This window comes from Dromiciops gliroides, chromosome 4 (genome assembly GCF_019393635.1).
Source record: "Dromiciops gliroides isolate mDroGli1 chromosome 4, mDroGli1.pri, whole genome shotgun sequence".
Classification (NCBI taxonomy): domain Eukaryota; kingdom Metazoa; phylum Chordata; class Mammalia; order Microbiotheria; family Microbiotheriidae; genus Dromiciops; species Dromiciops gliroides.
Genome location: NC_057864.1, coordinates 34,691,636 through 34,710,630, shown reverse-complemented (window position 1 = coordinate 34,710,630; position 18,995 = coordinate 34,691,636). Strand labels below are relative to the sequence as shown.

General features: G+C 38.8%; 1 protein-coding gene across 1 annotated transcript in view; it reads right to left on the bottom strand.

The window, feature by feature from the left end:
• The window catches only part of DIPK1A (divergent protein kinase domain 1A), a 125,805-nt gene that overhangs the window by 92,046 nt on the left and 14,764 nt on the right, over positions 1-18,995 (bottom strand). The gene's annotated exons all lie outside the window — the stretch shown is intronic.

Here is an 18,995-nt window from a genome sequence, read left to right as displayed (position 1 = left end):
AAAGTAACATCTTTTAAACCTCAATTTCAAATCTTCCTAACATCAGTTTTGACAACATATCCCATAAGTATAATCAAATAAACACCTTTAACTACATTTCAGTTAATTGGTTACAGAGATGATCAGACATGGGTAATTCTTTCCCCTGTATTATCTACAAGTGGAACCATTCGAAGCTGTTTGCATAAGGCTCAATTTCCATCAAAGCATTTTTCCTTAAAATTGGTAATGTATTGGGGGAGCTAGGTGGCAAAGTGGATAGAGCACCGGCCTTGGAGTACCTGAGTTCAAATCTGGCCTCAGACACTTAACACTTACTAGCTGTGTGGCCCTGGGCAAGTCACTTAACCCCAATTGCCTCACTAAAAAAAAAGAAAGAAAAAATTGGTTATGTATTTATTCAAAATAAAGGGATACTATTTTTCTTAAAGAATTGGAGATGACAAAAAACGAACAAAATTTAATTTCAATTTAGTTGCTGACATTTTAAAATGATTATGTATGAATACTAATGAGTTGCAATTTTGGGGAAAATAGTTTATTATATTAGGCATACCAAAAGGAATAGCATCAAGAAAATTAATAGATATTATTGTTCTTTTAACTTCCACACAGAGATTTTTTAAATTCAAGTTTATACATGTTATGTTCAAAATGCAAATGAAACAACATGATAACAATATCCATATGTGTCGTGAGACAATATCAACTGGTGGTGATGCTGGTACATTTGACAATACTGACTCAGAGTTGACCTTGTTTGTACATCCCATATTAAATAACATACATTTGTATTTGCTGTCATTTGGAGGGAATTTACCATATTAAATTTGTTTTTGTTGATTTTGATTTGAACTTTTTACTGGGAAAAAAGTGGATATATTCATAGGGTGGTTATATTACCAAAAAACCCTATACAATAGTCTTGACCTTTGTTTTGCCTTTCCCCCCAAGATCTTGGGTCCCTCCATCATTATATGCCCCACAGTTTGGAAAACTCTGGGTTAGAGCTCGTCCTCTGTCTCATAACTTTATTTGTTTGTTCGGGGTTTTTTTGGGTGAGGCAATTGGGGTTAAGTGACTTGCCCAGGGTCACACAGCTAGTAAGTGTCAGGTGTCTGAGGCCACATTTGAACTCAGGTTCTCCTGAATCCAGGGCTGGTGCTTTATCTACTGCGCTACCTAACTGCCCCTTTTCTAGCATTTTTTTTTTTTTAGTGAGGCAATTGGGGTTAAGTGACTTGCCCAGGGTCACACAGCTAGTAAGTGTTAAGTGTCTGAGGCCGGATTTGAACTCAGGTACTCCTGACTCCAGGGCCAGTGCTCTATCCACTGCACCACCTAGCTGCCCCCTTTTCTAGCATTTTGAATCTCTAGTACTAAATAACATTTTTATACCCAAATCTCCCACCTAAATTATGTCTTCAAATGCATCCTCATGCCTCCCATATTATTTCTATTGTAACAAAGTTTTTGATAAAGTACATTGTAGAAACACATCATCCTCTTTGGTAATAAAGGTATTGCCATCTAAAGCTTTTATTTTTTTTATTCTTTATTATTTTTTTTGCGGGGCAATGGGGGTTAAGTGACTTGCCCAGGGTCACACAGCTAGTAAGTGTCAAGTGTCTGAGGCCACATTTGAACTCAGGAACTCCTGAATTCAGGGCCGGTGCTTTATCCACTGCGCCACCTGGCTGCCCTCCATCTAAAGCTTTTAAAGGACAAAAGACTAGGTATTCACACACACACAGCACTCAGCCTAATGAGTACACATATGACGATTTAATAACAGACATTTTGATTATGAAAATCAGGAGACAACAAGCGCCAAAACTGCAACCTGATAAGTCCTAAGAAAGAACTCTATTTGAGAGCTAATGGAACAGATTGAAGCAAATTAAGTTGTTGCTTGAAGCATAATAATTAAGGACTTTTAATTCACTAACCCATCTTGCTATCACCACCTAAATAGGCTTATTTATCTCTTCCCTGTCTCCAGGGAATAAATTATCTCATGAGCCTTTTTATTTGTCCAAAATGCTGTTCAAGGGCTGATGAAATGATCAGGCAACCCATTATAGTAATAAAGGGCCCTCTGTGAAGTCCAGGTACAATCAAAGGGCAGTTACTATATGTCTTGTGCTTAATAAGAAAAATCCTTGAGTAGCATAGGAAAGGAGTTGTTGATCTCTCATCCATTACCGAATGAAACCAGATGCAAAAGTATACCATTAATGCATTTTTGAGGCCCTCATCCTCTTATTTGTAGTTTTCCTTCCTAACGTAAACTGCTTTCAGAGAATCACAGATTTATGGAGATGGAAGTGACTTGAAATATCCAGTGCTATCCCTGAACACAAACATTTCAGAAAAATCTGCGTCATCGCACTCTACCCTTTAAGCCTTTTAAGGCTGCTCACTTATTTCTCAGTTTTGTTCTACTGAACTGACTCATTGGCTGTTCAACGCTCAAACTGATACTACAGCCTTGTAAACAAACAGGAGCCCACACACTCCAGGCAAATCCAAAACAAGAAAGAACAACAAAAACATCACTAGGTTGGTAAATGTTTGCAAAACTGAATTACAATTTACATCAATTGGATTCTTTCAGCTTAGAAGATTTACTCCGTAGGTCTTCAAAGCAGTTTATTATAACAGATTTGATTTTTATTTTCAGGGAGGCAGAAGTGCAAAGACAGTATAATGGAAAGAACCCTGGGACCACGAGAGACCTGGGTTCATAGCTACATATGCAGTGAAATGTGTGACCCTGGGTGAGGTCCAACATTGCTAACCCAAGTTTCCTCATCTATAAAATAGGAGAATAAGACCTGCCCAACTGGTCTCTCACAATCCTTCATACTCGCTGTGTTCCTTAAGTGGTATTGTTTCACTTCTTAATTTAGTTCTTATATTTCAAAGGTATTAAAGAATTGCCAGGGGGCAGCTAGGTGGTACAGTGGATAGAGCACCAGCCCTGGATTCAGGAGTACCTGGGTTCAAATACGGTCGCAGACACTTAACACTTACTAGCTGTGTGACCCTGGGCAAGTCACTTAACCCCAATTTCCTCACCAAAAAAAAAGAAGAATTGCCAAACATCCATCCATCCATCCATCCATCCATCCATCCATCCATCCATCCATCCATCCATCCATCTATCTATCTATCTATCTATCTATCTATCTATCTATCTATCTATCTATCTATCTAGGAGGTATCTGCATCTTTTCACTACCCCCCCCATCCCATGCAAATATCTAAGACATAACAATTGTTCAAATGAAAAGTGCCATAATTTCTCTGTAAACGGTGGTTTGATTTCTTACCTTTATATCTAATAGCAAACTAAAAGGTTATTGAAGTCCCCAGAAAAACTATTAACAATTTAAATATAAAACAAGCAAACTCCAGGATTTGAACCAACAACAAATAAAACCACATCACTTATTGTTTAACAGAGGATATTATAAAAGGAAAAATATTTTAAGTAATGGGGAAAAACCCCCAAGCTCTCGTCCCAGCTCTAGGATCCAGGCTTCTATTATTCTGTGTGAGTCCAAAGGGTGAGCCCTCATTAGGGCAGAACTTAAGCCCTCTCTATGTGGTGGATATCTGGATTGATTTGTCCAACCCTGACCTCTCCTGACCTCCAGTTTCAACTGCTTTGGGGATTTTTCAAATTGGCTATTTCATGGACGTGTTAAAGTCAACCTCTTCAGTATTCATTAGCTTTCCCTGTAAACCCTCTTCTCTCTCTCTCTTTTTTTTAGTGAGGCCATTGGGGTTAAGTGACTTGCCCAGGGTCACACAGCTAGGAAGTGTGTGTTAAGTGTCTGAGGCCGGATTTGAACTCAGGTCCTCCTGACTCCAGGGCTGGTGCTCTATCCACTGCGCCACCTAGCTGCCCCCTCTTCTCTTTTTAAGTTGTCAGTAACTGTGGAGCATACCACCATCCTTCCTGTTTACCAGGGCTTACAACCTAGGTGTCAACCTTAACATTCTCACTCTCACCTCCCATGCCCAATCAGTTGCCAAATCCTGTCTTTTCTACCTTCAGAACATCTCAAGTACATGTTACCACTGACTTTTCTGATACAGTTCCCACCCTGGTTTGGGCCTTCATCACTTCATACTTAGACTATTGAAATGGCCTGCTTGTTGGTCTTCTTGCCTCCAGTCTCTGTGCACTCCAATCTATCCTGTATTCAGCTCTCAGATTGAGGTGGGTCTTTCTTTCTTTCTTTCTTTCTTTCTTTCTTTCTTTCTTTCTTTCTTTCTTTCTTTCTTTCTTTCTTTCTTTCTTTCTCTTTGTTTCTTTCTTCCTTTCTTCCTTCCTTCCTTCCTTCCTTCCTTCCTTCCTTCCTTCCTTCCTTCCTTCCTTCCTTCCTTCCTTCCTTCCTTTCCTTCCTTCCTTCCTTTCCTTCCTCCCTCCATCCCTCCATCTCTCCCTTCTTCCTTCCTTCCTTCTTTTCTTTCTCTTCCTCCTCCTCCTTCTCTCTGTTGTTGTTTTTTTGAGGCAATCAGGGTCAAGTGACTTTCTCAGGATCAAACAGCTAGTAAATGTCTGGGGTCATATTTGAACTCAGGTCCTTCTGACTCCAGGGCTGGTGCTCTATCCAAATTGATGTTTCTAAAGCACAAATTTGGCCATATCACCACCAGTCCCATTGCCATTCTTATTCTATAAACTCCAGTGGCTCCCTATTGCCTCAAGGATTAAATATAAAATGCTCTGTTTGGCACTCAAAGCTCTTCATAACCCTGTCCCTTCCTAACTTTCTAGTCTTCTTAAATCTTACTCCCCCCACAGGTACTATTTGATCCAATGATACTGGCCTCCTGGATGTTTCACAAACAAAACACTGCAGCCCTCAGCTCCAGACATTTTTCTACTTATTCTTTATGCCTAGAATACTCTCCCATCCCTCTGCCTAGTGACCTTCCTGGCTTGCTTTAAGTCCAACTAAAATCCCATATTTTATTAAAAGCCTTCTTCAACCCTCCTAATTCTAATGCCTTCCCTCTGTTAACTATCTCCTATTTATCCTGTGTGTATATAATTTGCTTCATATATATTTGTTTGCAAATATTTATTTGTTTGCAAGTTGTCTCCCCCAGTAGACTGTAAGTTCCTTGAAGGTAGGGATTATCTGTATCTCCAGTGTTTAGCATGGTACCTGGCACATAGTAGGCATTTAATAACTTTTTATTGATTGATTGATTCCTTGAGATTCCTTGGACTAGACAATCCATCTCCCAATTACATGTACTTTTTTGGGGGGTGAGGCAATTGGAGTTAAGTGACTTGCCCAGGGTCATACAGCTAGTAAGTGTTATGTATCTGAGGCCATATTTGAACTCAGGTCCTCCTGACTCCAGGGCCTGTGCTTTATCTACTGCGCCACCTACCTTCCCCTACATGCACTTTTTACTTGCATGCCTGGAATTCTCTGCCTCTTCATATTTGCCTTTAACCTTCCCTGGCTTCCTTCAGTTCTCAGTAAAATCCTACATTCTGCAAGATGTCTTACATGATCTCCCTTAATGTCAGCGCCCATAAACATATTGTTTGTGTGTAGTTGTTGGCATGTAGTTTCTCCCATGAGCTGTGAGCTCCCCAAAAGCAGGTACTGCCTTTTGTCGACCTTTGTATCCGTAGCACTTAGCACTATGTCTGGTGCATAAAAGGTGCTTAATAAATGTTGATTGACTCACTGACCAAGTCTTAAATGCTTTAAATACTAGGATGAATTAATTAATATTTTATCCTAGAGGTAAAAGTGAAATACTGAAGTCAGCCAATTAACAAACAATGTGACTAAGAGCTGGGAGTACAAAGAAAGGCAGAAATAGTCCCTGCCCTTAAAGAGTTTATATTCTAATGTAGGAGCCAACATGCAATAGCTACGCATAGACAACATACATTAAGGGTAAAGTGGAAATAATCTAAGAAAGAAGCAGTAGCTGTAGGAAGGACAGAGAAAGGGTTTCTTGCAGAAGGTGGGATTTGGGCTGACACTTAAAGTCCAAGGAAAGAAAGGAAGTAGCTAGAGAAAGAGGGCAGCTAGGTGGCACAGTGTATGGAACGCAGGGCCTAGAGTCAGGAAGACTCATCTTTGTGAATTCACACCTGGCATCAGACACTTACTGGTTCTGTGACCCTAGGTAAGTCACTTAACTTTGTTTGCCTCAGTTTCCTCATAAAAAGTGAGCTGGAGAAGGAAATGGCAAACCACTCCAGTGTCTCTACCAAGAAAACTCCAGATGAGGTCATAAGGTCGGACACAACTGAAACAAGTAAACAAAGATAGAGAGAAGGAAGGTGAACCCTGGCACTACAGATGGCTGATGAAAAGGTTTGGAATCAGCAAATGGTGTGGCAGTTGCAAGGAAAAACAAGAAAGCCAGTGTAGCTGGACCACAGAGTATATGGAAGGGAACAAAGGGCAGGGAAAGTGGAAAGGTGAGAAGGGGTCAGGTTGAGAAGCGAATGAGAGGGTTTTTTCATTTTTTTGAGGATGGGAGTAACATAGTCAGATGTGTTTTAGGAATATTAATTTGGTAGATATGTAAAGGGAAATAGAATGAGAGAGGACAATTAAGAAGCAACTGCAATTGCCCGTGTTAAAGCTGATGAAGACCTGAATTAGGATAGAGAAGAGAGAAGGATTCCAGAGACTCTGGGATGGGAGAATTGGTGAGATCTGCCAACTAACTGGATTCAAGGGGAGGGTGAACAAGGAAGGACAAGAAAGTTGGTGGTACCCTCAACAGAAATCCCACAACACACACACACACACACACACACAGACACACACACACACACAGACATTCTGTATTGGGGAATGTTTAGACACAGATAATATTAACATGAGGGGTAATGTGACTTTTACAGGGTTGCACAGTTATTAAGTGTCTGAGGTGGGATCTGAAACCAGGTCTTTTTGACTGCAAATCTGGCACCCTATCTCTAACCCTAACTAGGATTTTCAGTACTATTCACTAATAATAGTGAATATTAACCATTTCTATAAAATCCCATAGTAGATTTCACAGATGAATTTTATTTCAAACCTCTACAGGGCCAAAATTCTGACTTATTTGTTTGAGACTTGCTAGTTTGAGTATTTTTTTTTTATTCTGACCATTTACAAAGTTAATCTGAAATCTACTACATCTTTCCTCATATCCTTAAGTAATATAAACTAACCATTTCTGAGGATTCAGGTTATCAGTACAAATATCAATTCATAATGATCTAGATAAAAGTTTCTTAAACTGTGGATCTTGACCCTACATATGAGGTTGTGTAACTGAATGGGGGGGGGTCCGTGAAAAATTTGGTCTCAGTAAAAGGTTATGTATACATCTTTTATAAACCTATATACCCAGGACTGTGTAAAAATTCCTCCAGCAAAAAAGGGGCCATGAGTGGGAAGAGTTGAAGAAGCCCAAGTCTAGATGGTACACAGCTTCTTGTACTATAATTCAGTTCTGTCTTCTGCTTGCAGAGTTTATTGAGTCAAGTTAAGTCAAGTCAACAAGCATTTATTAAGTATTTACTATGTTTTAGGTCCTGTTCTAACTGCTGGAGATATAGATACAAACGAAAATAAAGGGAGTCACTGCTTTCAAGATACTTATATTTTAATGATACCCACGTGGGGACATAGTGGCAAAATCTGGAAGAATAAAGAATGGGTCTGCTTGGTTCCTTTGTCAACATAGGAATAGGAGGGGAAATAGGAAGGGAGAAGGTAGCTGCTGTGCAGTAGCCAAGGCCAGGGAACGTCAGTACATTGAGTAAATTGGGTTATATCCTGTAGTAACCCTTTCCCCAGTTTGCATTTTGCCAAAAACTAGTTTACTGCAGGAAACCAGAAAACCACGTTTTTAGGATTATATATAAAAATAATAAATAGATTAGGTTGTTTCTATTTTTGACTTCTAAGTGGAAGAATAGTTAGAATCTTATTTAAAATCAAAGGAAATTTATATTTATTCAACAACTGATGAAAATGACATTTTTCTCCTTCCTTCCTTCCTTCTTTCTTTCTTTTTGAAAACCCTGGGAGATTCAAATTAACTTCAATCTAAAAGGCTTGACAGAAATGCTCAGTATCTAGGGCTTCAAAATATATTAGCATTGTCAGCCTTTCAGAGATAAAAGAGTACCCAAATAGAACTGTTGGTATAAAAAAGTTTGTCTGAGATTTAACTCAATTTCTTTAAAATTTTATTTTTTTTCTAGAGTCTTAATGACAGAGGGCAGAAGGGATCCCAAATGGCAATTAAGAGGCTGCAGATCTGCTAGTAGCAAACCTAAAATAGGAGTAGATCCTGATTTGTAGAAACAAGTTCCTAAAAATAGATAAGCTGTAGGTGTCATTCTAGGTTACCACACCCAGCAAGGCAAAAGGAGCAGAAATATGCAGTGTTACACTGCATGGAGGGAAACCTGGTATACATCGCTGGCATGGAGAAATGCTGGTCCAGGATCAGGCTACCTCAGAAAACCCTATTTTTTAGTTAAGATTTTAATATGATCCACTCATGGCTATTAGGGACCAGTCTGTTTATTCTCAAAATAGTGCTCTTCTAATAATAATAGTGGCACTTTGAGGCTTGCTATAACTTCCTTTGATCCCCTTGACAGCTTGATAGAGTGGCTAATGCAAATATTATTATTAGATTTTACTGATAATGAAACTGAGACTCAAAGTTATGGGGCTAAATGGCAGAGAATCTGAACCTAGGCCTTCTGATTCAGTTTCAGTGTTTTTCTTTAGAATCAATACTTGCTGACTTCTTCTAGAAGTCAAAGAAACACCCACTTTATGCCGGCCATGGTAACATTCTCCATGCATATAAATAGCTGACTTATACTAGACACTAGGTGCTCCCCACATATCAGGAGACACAGAGAAAGAATTGTTTGCTGAGTCACCATGCTCTCTTTTTATACACAACAGGTGTCCAGTGGTGGCAGGATGGAAGAGAAGGAAGAGAAGACTTTGTAGCACTGTCTTCCCAGCGAATGCTTGCCCAAGAAGACACTGACTCCCTGGCCACCACTCTCTCTAGTCTGGGACACACCCATCCTCATGTTCCCTACCACAGTGGGCCAAGAAGAGGAAAGTACCCTTTGATCCTCTTTGCAATTTTCAGATTCTCCCTCTATAGCAAAATAACAGTATTACTTAGAAGTTCTTTCCATCCATCTATAAATCATCACATCCGCATCCTGAGGGTATTTTGTTTTTTTGGGTTTTTTCTGCAGGGCAATGAGGATTAAGTGACTTGTCCAGGGTCATACAGCTAGTAAAGTATCAAGTGTCTGAGGCCACATTGGAACTCAGGTCTTCCTGAATCCAGGGCTGGTGCTTTATGTACTGTGCCAACTAGCTGCCCCTCCTAGTTGTTTTCTACCAGTTCCTTGAGCCCCAGGTTCCCATCCTCATATGAAAGCTGAGGAACATTTTCCCTGTCTCCACCCTGCAGAAATATTTCTTTTTCTCCTTCTACACCTTGCCTCCTCTATATTCCTCTTGGTTTTTAATATTTAACTGTTTCTCTTAGTTTCTGGGGGCTTTTTTGGTTGTTGTTTATTTGAAGAAAAATAAAAGCAATTCTCTCTCCTTTTTTCAAGTAGTTCAGGGCATGGCTCACTATCTTCCTCCTTACCTCAACTCCTGACCTCATACTTGAGAACTACAATGGTCATATTGATGTCCCCTCTGATATTCTGGCCTCCCAATTCATCAGTCTCTTGAATTCATAAGATGTGCATCTTCACTTCCTCAACCACAGAGGAAAGGACATATATTTGATCTCACTGTAATCCACAACTATTTGAGCTCCATTATCCAGAACTCTGATATTCCTGACTATACCATCCTACCCTTCCATCTCTCCCTCTGCTTCACTCCTCCTAAACCTAATTCCAACCTTGTTATGCCTTTTAGTCACTCCACCTTTCCCTGATTTCTGGTTTCCCAATGAGAGAATATTTGTAAAGCTCTTAGCACAGTGCCTGGTATATACAAGGGGCTTAATAAATGCTTATTCCTTTCCCTCTCCTTCTTCTAGTTCAACACCCCTTTGCAAGTTTCCCTTCAAAATGCTGATCCTGTATTTTGAGGTAGAGAATAATACAGAGCAGGGGCACGTCAGTGTGTATGGCTTGAACAAAGAAGAGGTTTGGAACATGTGCTGTCAGGTTAACGCAGAGTCAATCAGGGGAGGACTAAAGGAAGTTCAACTTTACACTTTTCTCTACCCTCGAATCACTCTCTCCCTTTGTCCTGTCACTGATCCTGCCTTGCTAAATCTCGGGCCTTGGTTACCCCTGCCATCTTCTTTCTATGCTCTTGCTTGGGTACTGATGAATACCAATGGGAGAAGTCATACAACCATGCCAATGAGGTTTGAATCTCAAGTGAGTCCTCACTACTCCCTGGTGACCCTTTTGTTTTTAACTTAATCCTTTGTCTTAACTTTCTTTTTTTCTTGGTGAGGCAATTGGGGTTAAGTGACTTGCCCAGGGTCACACAGCTAGTAAGTGTTAAGTGTCTGAGGTAGGATTTGAACTCAGGTACTCCTGAATCCAGGGCTGGTGCTCGATCCACTGCGCCATCTAGCTGCCCCTGTCTTAACTTTCTTACAAACTTTTACCGAAGATAAGGAGGTCACATAACCTTTTACAGCCTGCAAAATCAAGCTCAGACATCCATGATAACCCCAGTCTTATCTGCGTAGTTCCTGCTCTATTTGCAAATTCTAGCTTGACGTGGCAGTTATAGCCCCTTTGGCTTCAGATGAAATTCCCTTGTATTCATCCTGTGTAGGGAAACAAAATTTACATAAGATTACTGAAACTGTTGTTCTGGGCTCACTGATTTTTGTATACAATGATACCTGCTCTGTGAGCATAACAAACTGGTTTTTCTCTATCTTTGTACCATCAAAATTATGATTGGTAGCAATGCCTCTCGATGGATCCATGGATAATTTTTTAAACAATTTTTGGCCACTCCAGATGGGTCAGTTTTCCACACACCAGTAACTCTCTAGACACACAAAGTAGATTTTACCTAGATTTATAGGCAGGAAAAATCCACTGACTGGTAAAGTTGCTACACTATCTAGAAAATCTCAGAGACAGGTTAATGTTCTGTGTACTTATTTGTATTGTCTGTTTGTCTATCTCTTGTACCTGAATATCTATTAGACATAAAAATTCTGGAGGGGCCAGTCGGTTAGCCACCCTCATTTTTCTGATGAGCATGGCACTGTGATTCAAAAATCCAAAGAAAGTGCTGGGCTGAGAACTGTTGGAGTCTTAACAGGAGGTCTTCCCCTCCCCGCTATTTTCCTGGGTGAATACCTGAGATAGGACTGGGGCTCAGCCAAATGGTGTACCCTTGGGGCGGCTAGGTGGCGCAGTGGATAAAGCACTGGCCCTGGATTCAGGAGTACCTGAGTTCAAATCTGGCCTCAGACACTTGACATGTACTAGGTGTGTGACCCCGGGGAAGTCACTTAACCCCAACTGCCTCACCAAAAAAAAAACCCCAAAACAAACAAACAAACAAATTTTGTACCCTTTCACCTTATTTTCTGCATTCAAATAAACAAGAGACTCTCCTATTTGATTGCCTATCGGTCATTTGTATACTATTTTGGCTACCCTCCCTGACTAAATTCCTGCGTAGTCTTGGTCTGGTCTGAAGTAAATCTCACGTGGTCAATAACGATGCCTATCACTAATGATACAAAACTGATGTCTCAATTCTGCCTGAGTAGTCAGTGATTATTTTGGGATCTCTCAGTTTCTCATAAGTCTGGTCTGCTTCTGGTAATTCAGCTTTGTGTCAGATTGCCTATAGATTCAACAGCTATGTTATTCTTAGTCCTTCTAGAGATGCCCCTTTGGTTGTCTCCTGGCTAATTGAGAGAAAGTCCCTTCAAACAACCCAATCTGCCTAAAACCTGGTTATGATATTTTTGTCAAAATGTCTGAGCCAGGTTAACTTCTGAAACTAGGCATTCTGGACTCTGAGGAGAGTCCTTTGAATTTGAAACCTTGCCTATACTTAAGTTAATTGTTGAAGCTTCATACTCAAATTAACTCTCCAAGGTGTCTATATAATTACTACAATTCTGATATGAAGATTACCTTCAAAAACCCCAAATAAACAAGGACTTCCACTGACCCTTTGATTAAAGTTTCAGTGGGAGATAAGTTTTAAGAACAAGAAAGAAAAGACTGGGGACTTTTTCAGTTGAAATTTTCCAAGCTTTCAAAGGGATATAATGTTATCTTTGTGTTCCTAATTCTGGTCAGGTTGTGAATGCAAAGAGAGAGAAAAGATAAGATGCAAAGATTTTCCCCTTTTGCAGAAATTTATAGTATTGCAAACTAAGATGCTAAATTTGTGAACTGAAAGGAAATCTATTTACCATGCAATCCCCCAAATTATGAAAATGTAGTTTGAATGTTTTTCTAAATGTTGAAATGTCCTAGTGGGTTTTGGGGGGCTGTAGCTCCCTAGAAATCATTTTTTAAGAAAAGAAACTTTGTGTGAAATTTTCATACAAACAGCACACCCTCCTATCATTCATTCTCTTTCTCCCTGGAGAATGACAAAAAATGCTCAGCTCTTAAATAAAACTGAAGTCAATATGAGGTGAGTTCAAAGAGAATTTAGGAGAAATTCTCCAGAGAAAACAAAAGAAATAAAAGAAAAAAGGGGGAAAAATAAAACTGGTTAGCAGCTTTTAAGCCTTATTTGGTGCTTATGTGCCACCTTTTATTAACTTCTTTCTTTCACAGAAGCTTGTTTAAATTGAGAATAAGAGAATTTTAATTTTCTAGAGGAAAACTTACCACTGTGTTTTTTTCTGTTGATGATTTAATTGCCTAGATAAGTTAGAAGCAAAGTCACCTAAAAGGAATTACAATAGACTTTGCTTTTCATAAGCTTTGTTTTTTTTTGGTGAGGCAATTGGGGTTAAGTGACTTGCCCAGGGTCACACAGCCAGTAAGTGTTAAGTGTCTGAGGCTGGATTTGAACTCAGGTACTCCTGACTCCAGGGCCAGTGCTCTATCCACTGCGCCATCTAGCTTTTAAGAACCCAAATTGGAAAAAAAAAAAAGAGGTCTTGGGAGTTGAAAGATCAGGTAATTGGGGTACTAGGCCTCTGGTTAATCCCATCAAAATATACTGGTGGGGAAGGAAATCTCTTACTAGAGTCAAGAGGCCTTTCTCAAGATAAAATCAGTGGTGGCAAAAAATTGGAAATCGAAGGAATGCCTATCAATTGGGGAATGACCGGACAAGTCGTGGTATATGAATGTAATGGAATACTATTGTGCTAGAAGATATGATGAGCAGGCAGATTTCAGGAAAACCTGGAAAGACTTAAGTGGACTGATGCTGAGCAGAACCAAGAGAACATTGTATATGATAACAGCAACATTATATGATGATCAGTTGTGATAGACTTGGCTCTTCTCAGCAGTACAATGATCCAAGACAATTCCAAAGAACTCATGATAGAAAATATTCTCCACATCCAGAAAAAAAGAACTGTGGATTCTGAATGCAGATTGAATCATACTATTTCTACTTTTTGGTTGTTTTTTTTTTCTTTTTTGAGGTTTTCCCCTTGTGTTCTGATTCTTCTTTCACAATATGATTAATGCAGAAATAGGTTTAATGTGATTGTACATATATAACCTATATCAGATTGCTTTCTGTCTTGGGGAGGGGAGTGGAGAAGGGAGAGAGGGAGACAAATTTTGAACTAAAAATCTTATGAAAACAAATGTTGAAAACGACTTTTACATGTAACTGGAAAATAATAAAATACTTTTATCATTTAAAAAGATAGAATCAGTGAGTTTATTCTATTGTTGAATAAAATGCAGATTGAGGACATTCTCTATTTGCACAATCTTATTACTGTTTTGTTGATCTCTAAGGTTACTTTTTTGGGGGAGATGCTTTCTCTTTCAATTCCTTTTTTGGGGGGGCAATTGGAGTTAAGTGACTTGCTCAGGGTCACACAGCTAGTAAGTGTCAAGTGTCTGAGATCGCATTTGAACTCAGGTCCTCCTGAATCCAGGGCTGGTGCTCTATCCACTGCACCACCTAGCTGCCCCCTTCTCTTTCAATTCCAATGAGGAAAGAGTAAAAGTTTTGCAATGAATTGATAATACATAAGAACACTTGTACTTTTTTGCAAACAAAAGATTCAGTGGAATGTAGAAAACTGGCTCTGAGAATAAGCTTGGAATATGATTGGGAAATATAAAGATGTAGGCTATCAACATATCTAGATATGGGGCATCTAGGTGGCATAGTGAATAGAATGTCAGGCCTGGAGTCAGGATTATTTTTCTGAGTTCTGAGTTCAAATCTGGTCTCAGACCAGACTAGCTGTGTGGCTCTGGGCAAGTCTGTTTGCCTCTCAGTTCCTCATCTGTAAAATGAGCTAGAGAAGGAAATGGCAAACTGCTCCAGTACCTTTGCCGAGAAAACCCCAAATAGGGTCATAAAGAGCTGGACATTGGGGGCAGCTAGGTGGCACAGTGGATGAAGCACCGGCCCTGGATTCAGGAGTACCTGAGTTCAAATCCAGCCTTAGACACTTGACATTTACTAGCTGTGTGACCCTAGGCAAGTCACTTAACCCCCAATGCCCCACAAAAAAAAAAAAAAAGAGTTGGACATTACTGAAAAATGACTGAACAATGAATGACTGGTAAATATAAAGATGTGAGAGATTGAGAAAGTAATAAAGGTTAAATGTGGAAAGAGAGCTGTGGTGTAGGGCTTTAATCAAAGTTCATAGGAAGAAAGGAAAAGAAAGCATAAGGAAGTTTTACATCTCACTGAGATAATGAGAGAATGTCAAGATTTCTATGCCTGTAAAATTGTGAATATTATTTATAGAAATGCTTGTTAGGATTAGCTCATGATCTCTGGGTTTTATTTCAGCTACCTGGATATTTTTCATGTTTTTGTTCAGCAATTTCAGTTATGTCCCACTCTTCATGACCTCATTTGTTTTTTGTGGGGTTTCTTTTGGGCAAACATGCTAGAGTGGCTTGCCATTTCCTTCTCTATCTTATTTAAATTTTTTTTTATTTAAATAAAAGTAGTTTATTATTTTCCATTTACATGTAGAAATAGCTTTCAAGATTTGCTTATATAAGATTTCAAATTTCAAATTTTTCTCCCTCCCTCTCCTCCCTTCCCCCCTCCCCTAGACAGCAGGCAATCTGATATAGGTTAAATATACACAATAACATCAAACATATTTCTGCATTAGTCATGCTATATGAGAAGGATCAGAGCACAAAGGAAAAACCTGAAATCAGAAAACCAACAGCATCAAAAACGAAAGAAGAGGGGGCAGCTAGATGGTGCAGTGGATAGAGTGCTGTCCCTGGAGTCAGGAGTACCTGAGTTCAAATCCAGCCTCAGACACTTAATACTTACTATCTTGTGACCCTGGGCAAGTCACTTAACCCCAATTGCCTCACTTAAAAACAAAACAAAAAACAAAACAAAAAAAACCCCAAAACAAAAACAAAAGAAGAAATAGTATGGTCCAATCAGCATCCATATCCCACAGTTCTTCCCCCCCTCCCCTGCCCTGATTTGGAGAGCCTTTTCCATCATGAGTCCTTTGGAACATTCTTGTTCCGTTGGATTGGTGAGAAGAATCTAATCTATCACAGTTGGTCAACACAGTGTTGATGATAGTGTGTATAATGTTCTTCTGGTTCTGCTCATCTCACTCATCATCAGTTCATGCAAGTCCTTCCAGGTTTCTCTGAACTCCACCTGCTCATTGTTTCTTACAGCACAATAGAATTCCATTACATTAATATACCACAACTTGTTCAGCCATTCCCCAACTGATAGGCAACCCCTCAATTTCCAATTCCTTGCCACCACAAAAAGAGCAGCTATAAATATTTTTGTACATGTGGGTCCTTTTCCCTTTTTTATGATCTCTTTGGGGAAAAGACCCAAGAGTGGTATTTCTGGGTCAAAGGGTATGCACAGCTTTATAGCTCTTTTCTCCATCTTATTTTAAAGATGAGGAAACTGAGACAAAGTTTGTGACTTGTCCAGGGTCACACAGCTAGAAAGTGTCTTTAGTCAGAATTGAACTCAGGAAGATAAGTCTTCCTAACTCCAGGCCTGGCACTCTATTCACTGCGCCATCTAGCTGCCCCCTAGACTTATGTAGCACAATTTAAAATTTATAGTATTATATTCAATGACAACATTTGTCAAGTGGAAAATATAGACATAAATTTGCAGCATGAAATTATTCAAATGAATCTTACTAAAATCCTGTACTTGGAGGACCAATAGAAGGATATATTTTAATCTTTATTTGGAGAATATATTCATAATTTCATTACCATATAGCAGAGGTTATGTTTGTAATTCCTATGTTTCAAAAGATCTGAAAATATACAGTAAAAAAAGTTAAGATTGCCATGTTAATCTTTGGCAGTAGACTTACTAAAGGTAGTGGGATCTAGAATTTGTATTGCTGGCAGTAAATCACCCTTGGGAAACTAAAGATTCTATATGGTACCATTTATAACTATAAATCCAGGGGGGCAGCTACGTGGCACAGTGGATAAAGAACTGGCCCTGGATTCAGGAAGACCTGAGTTCAAATCCGGCCTCAGACACTTGACACTAGCTGTGTGACCCTGGGCAAGTCACTTAACCCTCATTGCCCCACCAAAAAAAAAAAAAAAAGCAGTTATAACTATACATCCAGATTTTATTTCATGTCTAAACAAAATTATTATGATGTCTCATATGTAATGGGATGTTTTTCCCCATTAGGATAATTGTGATATTTGACCCTTTATTAGTAAAACAGACCCTGATGGAAAATCCACTTAAAATATGACATTAAAGTAAAAAGGTTTATAGACTGCAAGAATAAGAGTTATAAATATAATCTTTCTACCCAAGTTAAGTCATGTTGATACCACTGGGAATGGCCGACATATGAAATACATTAAGTTAACATTTTTTATTCGGTTTGGATCAATTAGTTGAGAAATTATTCATAGCATGGTTGAATTGTTTTAAATGGGAATGCTTTAGGCCACTTTTGTAACTATAAACAACTAGATTTTAATTATTCTATATTGGTCTCTGAATGCAACTAGTTAGTACAGTATGCCTAAATTGATACATGGATGAAATGAGTTTTTTTGTAATATGTTTAAAAATGTATTTAACTGGATTAATGTCATTTGACTGGCAATTAGTCTTGTTTTTGGTATAAGTTCTAAATCCATCATGCTGTTTTGTGTTAGCATTATGATTAGTTTTGTTAAGGGCTAAAATTCTAGCTAGTCTGTCTAAAATATCTAATGAGTGGTCGCCAATAAATTATAAGCTTTAGCAAGAGTTAGGCTTTTAAGCATTTATTAAGGAGAATGAGAATTTGGTAAAGAGAGAGAGAAAGGCCTACATTCATCTATCTATTAAAGGGAGAGCGCATTTCTAACTCCCTTCTCCACCGGAGTCCTCAGGAAAAAGCACCCCAGTCAAAGTGCCAGGCTCCCCCTTCTTCCTCCCACAAGCAAACATCACTTCCTGATGCCAAAGGAAAGCTGCAGGGTCTTGCCCTCAAAGACCTTTACCTCATGGGCGGAGCTCTTCTACAGTAAGTCTCCAGCAGGTGGCATCATTCCAATTGTTACAGTTTCTTGCATTGTTATTTTTGAGAAACCATTGTATAAGAAATGCTATTAATTTGAGATATGATACCAAGAGTATATTGCATTTGTTGGAGGTTATCTCCTCTTTTGATCTGAATGCTGTGATGTTATAGCTTTGAACTGTTAAACTTTTGTCTGGAAGGTAGAGGGCCCTTCTGGTTAAAGATTGTCTTTAATATTTAAATGCATATGCTCTGGTTTGTTTACTTGACAAGTCTCATCATCTGTGAGAGGTTTGGCTAGACCCACCAAAATTTTAAAGATGATAAAACAGTATCAACTGTGTGCAAGAAAGAGCCACAGGAAAGGGGTATGCAAATTTTAGCTTTCTAAATTCTACCCTGAGATTAAAAGCAACTTATATAATAAATTGTCTACTGATTATGAAATTATGAAACTGGTATCCAGAATTGTATGTACCAAAGTTACATATTTTAGTCAACTTAGTATCAACAGGCCTTAGTTTAAAAGGATTTTTCTTTTTACCTTGTTGTTCAGTCATTTTTCAGTAGAGTCCAATTCTTTGTGACCCTATTTGGAGTTTTCTTGGCAAAGATACTAGAATGGTTTGCCATTTCCTTCTCCAGCTCATTTTTACAGATGAGAAACTTAGGCAAACAGGGTTAAGTAATTTGACTAGAGTCACACAGCTAGTAAGTCTGAGGCTGGATACAAACTCAGGAAGATATATATATGTATATATATATATATATATATATATATATATATATATATATATATATGTGTGTGTGTGTGTGTGTGTATGCATGTGTATACACATACATATACACACATATTTGTATATACCCCTGTACTCTCCCTTGTAAGCAAGGAAAGTTGCCATGTAAGGTAGAGCCATAAATTGATTTGCTCTGAGTTTTGAATTCAGGTATAACAGGTTGATTGTTGTTAATACAATACTTCACCATTTAAGAGAAATGCCAAGAGCTACTCTGAGAGAGTGCATTCTGGAAAATACTGCTAGTGACTGTAAACTAATGGGGAAGGTTGAGAAGATGGCCTTACAAAGGTAATGGTAGGATTCTTCTTGACCCAGTTTCCCCACTGTGCTATTTCCTTTCTGAATAGGCATATTTCCTCTCTAGTTGTCTCTGAGCCTGGCTATAATACCCTGTGAATAATGTAGAACTCTGGTGCATGATTAGCTGTTCCAAAAGGTATCTATGACCTTTGCTTGAAATCAAATAGA